Consider the following 10858-nt stretch of genomic DNA (forward strand, 5'->3'; position numbering starts at 1 on the left):
AAGGTAGGCATGTTGTACACTGAAAGAAAACTATATGAAAATGATGTACTGGTGGTATTTAACTCCTAGTAAATTAGCAAAAATGTATAAAACAAGTACAAATACCTGCTGGAAATGTAAAGAAAAATAAAGTACCTTCAAAAGGTAACTTTTGTAAACAACAACATTAACCTGAAGCTTTTTAATTATGAATTGTAGGTACTTCCGGGGTCCCTTTACCTTTACCTTTAGGTTCTCACATCCCAAAGGAGCAGAAAAGACTTTTTATGTATGCGACAACAGCAGACTACGCTGAAATGGCAAAACTGACTGGAAAGCTCGGAAACCAAGAAGGCAAAATCTTTAAGAAAGAATGGGGGAAATTTTAAATTTATTTAGGAGACCATTGTAAGCAGATGAAAACATTAGCAGGATTTTAACCTCACTTGTAATGTAACAGATACCATGGACAAAATGGATAGATACAAAATACTGTAGACTATGAAATAATATGCAGCTGAAAATGTTGACAATAGGACCCATGGATGGGATGAGGGGAAGTCATGAGATTTGGAGAAATCTCATCTCATGGATATGCATTTGGCATTGTAACTAATTTGCATTTGTAAAATCAAATAAAAATGATTAAAAAAATAAAAAAGAAACCTACACTTAATCTGAAGAAAGAAGAAAAAAGACTAAGTTACGCACTGGAAGCATGGAGAGAGGCGGGTGAGATTGTGAAGGTGGGCCCTAGTCTAGCATGGCCTCTTGTGTGCTCAATCTCCCTTGCTTTTTGTGGGGTTCCCCATCATACAAAAACCTGTGTGTATTAACAAGTTCTGTGTCAGTAGGCACTGCTTCAAAGATCACCTGAAAGCATGGCGCTCAGAGCCTGCTGCTGTAACACAGCCGTAATTGTACCTGTCTCTGACTTTGTCACTATGAGAAGCTTAATATCCAGGATAAAATTCCATCTTAAACCTGCTGGACTATGGCTCCACATAGATCAGTTTCCCTTATATTATGATGAATGTGCAATTATGGACTACGGATATGAAATGGAGATGGAAATTTAGGAGACAGTATAAGAAACCCAAGGGACTACATCGGACTCCGTCCAGACATAATACACCTCAGGTGTCACACAGAAAGCTCAAGGCAAGTTATTAAGTCAGTAAAAATGTGATAATTTGCCTTCCTGGAGAGTTTTAGGAACTGAAGAAACGCTTTTCCAAGGCACTGTAACATAATGGTGTTTGCAATTAACATCTAAGCGGCAACCACTTAATAATAAAGAGGTCATAAACATTTTGGTGTCCCTGGGCATATTTAGAAATTTGAGAAAGTGCCAATGACACCAGGCATAATATGGCTGCTGCAAAAGGTCAGCCAATTCCAAAAGGGCAGAAAAAGAAAAGAGAGGAACATTAAATTGTTCAAATATGGAAACACCCATTCAGGTTATTTTGGGCAGTAAAAAACATTTGAAAAACTTCCTTTCTGGACATTTTTAAGTCTTGCTTGTTGTCTGCTGCTGGTATGCTGGTGTGGAGTAGGTAGACAGCAAAAGAGAGCTGAATCCAGAAATAATTCTGAATTACTACTGTCAGTCACTCACATGCATAGGCACAAATAAAAAGACAAACTTAATTCTGTCTGGCTAGTATTTTGTTACTATCTTTATGGAATAGAAAATAAAATAGAAATACAAGGGAAACACACAGAAAATACATAAAAGACAACTCACCAAAGTAGTGGTTGAACATTGCTGACCCAAACTAGTGAGGCTGAATGGCATCTACCAGCTTCTCAAAATTAGGAGGCTATGAGGAGATGATGATGATGATGATGATGATGATGATGATGATAATAATAATAATAATAATAACGATGATGATGTTTATGACTTGAATGGTGCTCTCCCTTCTCTAAACAACTTGGAATCAATCCCTGTTGTAGGGCCTGCAGCAAAGCAAGAATAGATTTCTATATCCTCCCCACCACTGCCATAGTCAACGGAGCCCCCTCTCAACGTGCCAGCAGGCAGCAAAACAACCACAGCAGCAACAGGAAGATGCATACCTGCTTAGTAGATTTAGAACACCGATGGAGCACAGGATTCCAGGTATTTAAAAGGCACCCTTGCAATACTGAAGTCGCCCCACCTGTTCTGCAAGGACACAGCAATACTGTTGCTTTAGGTGGGAGATGAGCAGCCAAACCTAACAAATGCAAATTCTTGCTAGGTAGCATGAGAAGAGGCCAAATCCATAGCTGTATTGCTGATAGGCAGATACTCAGACCATAGAAATACAATTGGTAGAGAAGGCTCTGTGTGAGGTCACTTCCCCTCCTCCTCTGGAGAGGAAGGAGCAGACAGGACTTCCTGACCCTCTCTCTCTTGCTTTGACTAGCATTGGATACAGACCTGCCTGTGCTTGCTCCAGCTTTAAGCACATGCCTGAAGCTGGTTTTAGTAGTATTTTGCCTACATAGTTTTTACTGCTGCCATTGCTGTGAACCAATGAAAGAGCATGTTAAAGTTTTAAACTTAATTCCCAAGTTGTTGCCTGATTCTTTGCAGGGGCGGAGCAAGGTGAGTGTGGACCCGACCGGATGTCATCACCAAGGAGGGTGACATTCTGTGCGTCACACGCCCACAAATCCCGCCTACTGTGAACCGTCGGGGGAAGGGGGGAGCTGCGCCGTTTTTACAGCTCCGCGCTCCTTGGCTGCTGAAGGAGGCAGGCAGGCAGGGAGAGGACAGGAAGGAGGCAGGCGAGCAAACAAGCAGAGGGTGGCGGGAAGGATAGAAGCAGGAGCTCCCTAAACTCAGGACCCAAACCCTGTAAGCCCCCAAAAAGCTCAAAAACGTTGGCTAATCCTCCCCTAAGAAAAGCTCAATGGTCAATCCTTCCCTTAAAAAAGCTGAACAACTCCTGGCAATGACAACGGGTAGATCACAGCCTCTTGGGAGTCCAACTAGATTTCAATGCAGGGGGTGACAAGAAATTTTCTGCACCGGGTACCACCTGACCTTGCTACACCACTGATTCTTTGTTAAGTGGGATAAGAAAGGGAAGCCAGCTTACTTCATGGCTGGACTTGTTCAAAACAAGGTTTTACAGCTTAATTCCTATGCTTTTAATTTTGCTTCCAAGGATGGGATTTTGAAACTCTGTTCAGCTCACACACATGGGCACCTGGAGGGATAAATTGCAATTAAGATATCCTCTCCTGCCCATAAAAACCCATCCCACACTTCAGTCATCTACTGCGGGGCAGCCCCTAGTTTCACTGGTCTGCAGTCGAGTCCTCTGAGGCTGCAGATGGCAGGGCCGCGTCCTCAGGCCAGAGGGTCCCTGACCCCACAGGCCTCATCTGGTGGAAGCACTGCCACGTCTGGCTCTGCTTGTCCTTCCCCTTCTGGTTCTGAGTTCTTGACCCCATCCCCTGAAAAAGGGGGGAATCTTAAATATGCTTTAATGCTTAAATATAAATATTTCAACTAAAGATGGGACCAGGCTACACCAAATCACAGCGGGGTGCAATGTTCACAAACTGATGCCAACTACAATTCAACTTTACGCTGAGCCAGAAGCCTCCTTAAAACTGATAACCACTTTGTGAACAAGCTAGGTTCTCAAGACTACTTTCCCTAAGAATGCCAGAAAATAGAAAAGTAAATAAAAAAAAGCAACTTTGCTGTATTCCAGCTCCTCTGAAATCAGTAAGAATCTCATCTATTCATTCTAACGGAGCCATGACGTCGTCCCTTATCCACCCTGTCTAGCCATGACTATCCTTTAAGAGGTAAATTCATTCTTCTCCTATCTCTTTTGAAGCTGAAGGACCACAACTTTGGGCAGAATATTTGATAATAACAACACTGAACCATTTCTCATTTGGCTTCAGGAATCCCATGAGTGGGGTGTTGCGTGGAGCTATCAGCAAAAACATACCATATGTCTTAAACATTTCCCTAGTCTTATACAGATACATTTATTTCATTGATGGCTTTCTTGTGCCACAAGAGCCATAAGTGAAATAAACCAATGTATCTATATAAGACTGGGAGAGTGTAGAGCCAAACCACATATTAAGTGATAATTATTACGGATAAGCAAACATTGTGGCTGTTTGAGGTTTCGCAGGCAGCTCAGGCATCTTAAGGGCTTTTAAAAGCTTCACAGTGTGAAAGATTCTATTTAGAAAAATACATTAGAGAGATTTGAAAAACTTATTACTTCAGCTTTCCTTCCACCCTACTGTTTTTGTCGGAGTTGGGTTGCTAATGGTAACCACAATTCTTGAGGGAGAAATATGCAAGTAATATATCCATTGCAGAGTGCAAGACCAATACATAACTTTTTGAAACGGGGAAGGAGTACTGAGTTGGCACTGAAAGCCACCTAAGGTTTGAGTTTTGTTTTTGCCATCTCATATTCAGATTTATCATTTCAATGAAGGCCTGAAATTAGGGGTAAGCATCAGATTTGGAAGAATCCTCAAAAATCCAACCCAAAAACTGTCTGCCCCTGTGGAAAAATCTCAGCCATCCTTATGATATTTGACAGGATTCATGCCCTCAGAAAAATTTACATGGCCTGCAAATTTCATCCAATTCTACATTAAAATAGTAGAAAAAAGTTGTCCTTTAAAAATGTAACTTTAAAGGTGTTGAGCACAAATGCCCCTAAATTAGTTTGCATGCAAAATTAACCTACTTCTGCCAAAAGGAAAAAAGGTTAGTCATTTTTTAACTTCCAAGGAGTGAACTGGGGGCGCGGAGTAGATTTGGAGGACCCTGAGCTTAATTGGTGCCTCAAACTGAGGAGGGCTGTTTTCCAAAGCACTAAACTGAATCCTATAGTCAATAACACCCCTTCTAGAAATTATTAATATTTGGTCCTGATTCATCATTAATGTCACAGACTTTCCCAGACATATGCTTAACCAGCTCAATCATATGCATGTTTATTCAGAACTGTCTCACTGAGCGCAATAGGATTCTATTCCACACAACTTAATATCCAGAACTTAATATCCAGAAAAATGGTATCAGATTAACAAGATTGAGGAAGACTTCTCTCTGGAGACCCTTGGAAACTATTGTTGATCTGGCAATGCTCACTGTGTCTTGAGTTCCAATCCTATGCCCGCTGACCAAGGAGTAAATCACCTTGAACTCAGTGTAGCTTAGTTTTGCAAAGTCAGTTATAATAGGGCTGCACTGCTCCAGTGTCCCAGAAAGCACACTGATTCTCTAACATGCTTGAAATGTTATGGTGCCCTATTAATTCACAATCCGAAAGAATATAATTTGCCTCGCCAGCTGGCTGCACATTTCCAAAAGAATGTCTTAGAACTGGAAACTTTCTGTTTATCCTTGATCGAGCAATAGCAGAGCTGTAGAAACATTATTCTGGTAAAAGGAGAAATAATTTAGACAGCAGTCAGTTCTCGCTTCCTCTTTGCTAGTGTCATGAGAGTTTATATGGGGTGGGAAGATATGCCTAGCACTGAAAGGAATACAAGTAGCCCAGCAGCAACTTCCCTTTCAGTCCTGAAATTCTTCTGTGAAATTACCAAATTACAATGTGTTAGATAGTTGCCTTATAGGAAAATTGCTACTCAAACAGCATCAGGAAGGCTGACAGAAAATCAATATTCTTCTTATTCTTTTTCTTCTTCTTCATTTATTTATTTATTTCATAAAATGTATGCGCTACAGTGGTACCTCGGGTTACAGGCGCTTCAGGTTACATACGCTTCAGGTTACAGACTCTGCTAACCCAGAAATAGTGCTTCAGGTTAAGAACTTTGCTTCAGGATGAGAACAGAAATTGTGCTCCAGCGGCATGGCAGCAGCAGGAGGCCCCATTAGCTAAAGTGGTGCTTCAGGTTAAGAACAGTTTCAGGTTAAGAACGGACCTCCAGAACGAATTAAGTACTTAATCAGAGGTACCACTGTACTTGGTTGAAGAAAAAATAAACCCTCAAAGCAGTCTACTAAAGGATAAAAAAAAAAGTTAAAATACTAAAACAGATTTAAATTACCTCCTACTTTCTAAGCTGCTGGGTAGACTTGCCTAAACAGGAATTTGTTTAGCAGCAACAGAAAAGAATACAGTGAAGACGCCCGCTTGATCTCAAGAGGCAGGGAGTTCCAAAGGGCAGGCTCTGTCACGCTGAACGACCGTCCTCACACCTGCAGAACGAGTATTAGGCGGCAGCCGCAGTAGTGCCAATTCTGCCAAGCAGAGCAGTCGAGGGGGCACATGTGGAGTAAGGCAATCTCGTAGGCCAACCGGCCCCAAGTTGTGAAGGGATTTATGCTACTAGAACCACCTTGAACTTGGCAAATGGGCCACCAGGGCAGACCTCTGAGCACAGGAGTTCTATGCTGACAAGGCCTCGCTCCTGTCAGCAATCTTCTGGATCAAGTGGATCATGCAGATGAGATATGTATCCCTATATCCTTTTATGCAGAAAATTTAAATAGTGCAAAGCTTCCGAAGTTAGCATTAATCATTCAACACAGCCTTGTCAAGTACAGACAGCTATAGAGGTTTGGATAATGTTTTCTGATAATGCGATAAAGTCACTTAGCAGTGGTAAAGAAAGTTGGCAATAGCAGTGACCTGCCTAAAATATGCATATTATATCAATGCATATTTGAAAATCCAGGGCTTCAGGCAAGAAGGGTGGGTGAGAGATGCTGTCTTTGAGGGATATGCAGAAGTTGTAACTGCTATGTCAGAGAAACTGTCAGAGATGACTGCTACGTTGGATTCACCATGGGAGCCCAGTCCTGAAGGTCAAGAAACAAACAAAGCACGCCTCTCTGGAATGTGTGGAGAGAAAGCTTTGATTTGTTTTTCATTTAAAAGGCCAACAAAGGTTTCAGCCTCTCACTGCAGGATTTCCTACCAAAACGCTCACCGAGTAAAAAGTGATGGAAATAAAGAAATGGGGTCTGAGGTCCTAAAAGTATTTCATTCGTGCAGGTCTCACTGAATTGTCCCTCTAAAAAAACCTCAAGCTTAATGGGAAATGTATTTATTTGTACCTTTTGTTAGAAATCCTGAAAACTAAACCTACTTCTTGCTATGAGAAAGATCCCTGGGGTATATAGCAACGTCTACCTGGTAGCTTTAAATTTCCCCAGGCACAAAATATGGTGCTATTACCACATTATAAAGCAAAACAACCATGGGAATAGGCTGGTTGTGCTATCTGCACTGCAAGAGATTTTGAATGTAATATGAACACCTAAGAAACTTTTCTTCTGTGTGTCTTGGCGAGAGCTTCAGACACATACCCTCTCAAAAATTAGAATTGCGATGGCCCTGGATACTTGTAAAGCCCCTATTCTTTGATGGAAGGTTTATTGCCTGAGTGGTTTTCCCAGGTTACATGGGAATCATTTACTCTCATCCTGTCAAGCAGGGAAGCAGGGTGTGTTGCAAAACAGGGACAGGAATTCATCAGGATCGGGGCCAGAGAACAGAGGTAAACAGAAATAATTTGAATTTAAAGGGGATGGCTCACCACAGAATTAAACCTTCTGTCGAATTTGATTGAAAACCGAAACTTGTACATTTCTCATGTACCCTAATTTTCGGACATATTTCAGGCAGAAAGCTTGAAAAAGAAACTCATTTAATGATTTCTGTTATGTACTGAGTTGAATAGGATCCAAAATGCAGCAGTCTGATTGGTCCCAGAACAATGCAGCAGTATGATTGGTCCGCAGGAGCCACCCAACCCAGCTCCAGGTGGAAGTGAATCCACAACCTGATTGGCCTACAGGAGAATCCCGGAATTAGCCAATCACGTGCAGCCCATTGTGTAAATAATGTATATAAAGCAGATATTTGGGGGGAACTTCCATTCCTCCTCACCACTATGAGCTGAATAAAGAGCATGAAATTCACTCTCGACTCCAAGTATATTTCAATTTCACTTTATACTTGATCCTATCCCAAGCAACCAGGAAGAGCTACAGGATATTCATAGGTTCTTCTCCCTCCCACTATTTATTATTCACTAAAAAAAACCCCAGTGAGATAGGATGATGATGATGATGTTTACAGAGGTAATAGTATACAAAGGGTCAAATTTGAAGGGGCATTAATTGAGAATTGCATGTTTTCAATTAATGGGCCTAGGTTTTCCTTTTTAAATAACAGCCGGGGTGGTGGGACAAGGACTGAGACCATGATGCGCAGACAGTGGGGGGTATTCAACTATGTTTTACGCAGAGTAGACCCACTGAAATTAATGAACATGACTAAGTGAGGTCCATTGTTTTTAACTGGTCTACTTTGAGCAAAAAATATTTGAATACTACCCAGTAAGCCAATGGGAGTTTCCCTAGAAATTAAGCATTTAATTGCAAGTATGCAACTAATTATGCAATTAATCATACAATTAATGCCACATTTAATCTGGGGAATAGGGATGGGGTATAATTTGCATAAATGTTGCAGTTCATTTTTGGGTATGCTTAAAATCAATTAAATTGAAAAAACAAACAAGCAAGCAAACAAACCACAGTTTATTTTATTATGAATATTTGTGGTTACTTTTACTCCCGCATTATAAATAGGATCACATTATCCCATCTCCAGCAGTCACCACTTTTTGAAGCAATGGGATTTGTGGCTTTGCCCCCTATACCAAGTGCATAGGCCAGGGCGGGGGAACCTGTAACCATCTGTGTCTGGTTGGACTACAACTCATATTGGCTGGGGCTGATGGGAGTTGTTAGTCCATCAATACCTAGACGAGCATAGCTTTCTCAACAATGCCATGGGCCCATTTAATTATTTCTAAGAATAGGAACTTTAACTATAGCAAAAGTGTGCTGGCTACATGTGGTCAGAAACTGGAAACAGTCCCCACATCCTGCATAAATGATGCTCCTGTGGATTTTGCGTTCTGGAATTGCAGCTGAATGTGTGAATCATTTGGAAAAAAACACTGTGATATGAAAATGATTATTTCGAACATGCTGGTCAACAACTGAAGGTTCAGCCACCAAGTGATGAACATGAGTGGATGAAACACCCCTAACTAGAAACAAACTAAAGGCCAATAACACCTTGACCACAATATGCAAGGTGAAGGTTTGCAGGGTTTGAATAATTATAGGTTCCAATTCTATGCAAGCCACCTAATAAATTCCTGAAACAGCAACAACAATTTTATTATTTATATCATGTCCATCTAGCTGGGTTTCCCCAGCCACTCTAGGCGGCTTACAGCACATAAAAAATTGTAAAACATTAGACATAAAAAAATTTCCCGATACAGGGCTTGCTTCAGATGTCTTCTAAAAGTCAGACGGTTGTTTATTTCCTTGACATCTGAAGGGACATCAACTATTTTTCAATCATGTGTTTAAAGAAAATGATTTGTAACCTCTATCAAATCCATATTGGCTTGCAGAGACTTGAATGCCCAATTGCCTTAATACATGCTGCATACTATAACTGTAATACGAAAACAATCAGACTCCCTAACAAACAGAAATATTTCTAGACTTACGTTTGCATGGCTTTCTCTGGAACATTCTTAGTCTTGATACTAAGGAAAGAAAGAAAAACACATTTTTAGCCTACATTTTAGCTTAAAGAGATAGTTTAAAATGTACTCCCAGGGCTGTCCCATAAATCATGTAATTAATGGAGTGCCAACATTCCAGTCAAATGTTGCCACATACTATTGTAAAGAGATTACCAGTATCTTTTTAAAATGTGCAGTTCTGCCAGACAACTTCAAAGGGATGCTGAGTGGGTAAATAAATATTATTTTGGAGTGAGACCCTGCTCTTCTTGATCTAAGCCACATGGTAATATTGTGCTGCCAAATTTCTATAGCTCAGAAATATACCACCCAGAGTTTCAAAAAGGTACATGTCCTCCATCTTAGAAGATTGTTAAAATTATCCTGGACGACTTTTGTATGATAAAAGTATAGATGCTATCAGAAGCCTCTTACCATTATTACTGGCTGTTTCTGTACGATCAGAGCGTAGAAGTTACATTTTCATCAGACCACTAGGCTGGGCTTCTTCAAGTGTCAAAACATAGGGCAGCCACTTATGCATTGCCCCGGAAGAGGAAATGAATCACCCTGAAAAAGGGCACAAATTTGTAGAAAATTGTTATATGCTGATATATGGGTACAGATTTAGAAACAATTGCTATAATTTAAATAAATTAATAATAATAATAATAATAATAATAATAATAATAATAATAATAATTTGTTATTTATACCCTGCCCATCTGGCTGGGTTTCCCCAGCCACTCTGGGCAGCTTCCAACAAAATATTAAAATACAGTAGTCCATCAAACATTAAAAGCTTCCCTAAACAGGGCTGCCTTCAGATGTCTTCTAAAGGTCTGGTAGTTGTTCTTCTCTTTGACATCTGGTGGGAGGGCGTTCCACAGGGCGGGTGCCACTACTGAGAAGGCCCTCTGCCTGGTTCCCTATAACTTGGCTTCTCGCAGTGAAGGAACCACCAGAAGGCCCTCAGCGCTGGACCTCAGTGTCCGGCCGTTTAGGGCTTTAAAGGTCAGCATCAACACTTTGAATTGTGCTCGGAAATGAAATGCATAACATCACACCAAAGTGGGAAATAGTGAGTGGTAAGGTGACTTGGTTGCTAACTCAGTCTGCTCCACAGTGCTGTTGACAGGCAACTTTAAGGCTCCTGATCTCCCTTCTTATGGCTGCTTATATTTAAAAAGATATTGGGCAGGACATCCCTCCAAAGGGAGGATGCCTTGAAATACGGGCCTGTCTTCTGACAGCTCTTCCACACATGCCCAGCCTAGACACGGCAATATGGGCACTTGCCTTG

At 41.0% G+C, this 10858-nt stretch overlaps 1 long non-coding RNA gene across 1 annotated transcript; it reads right to left on the reverse strand.

Annotated features, from left to right (window-relative positions):
- Positions 1-1726: 1726 nt before the first annotated feature.
- LOC308570439 lies at positions 1727-10137 on the reverse strand. Its single transcript, XR_014001185.1, has 3 exons — positions 9991-10137; positions 9538-9576; positions 1727-1805 (listed from the first exon to the last, which is right to left on the reverse strand). It is a non-coding gene; the product is annotated as an uncharacterized lncRNA (long non-coding RNA).
- Between the last annotated feature and the right edge of the window lie 721 nt (positions 10138-10858).

This window comes from Podarcis bocagei (assembly GCF_964188305.1).
Source record: "Podarcis bocagei genome assembly, chromosome: 12".
NCBI lineage: Eukaryota > Metazoa > Chordata > Lepidosauria > Squamata > Lacertidae > Podarcis > Podarcis bocagei.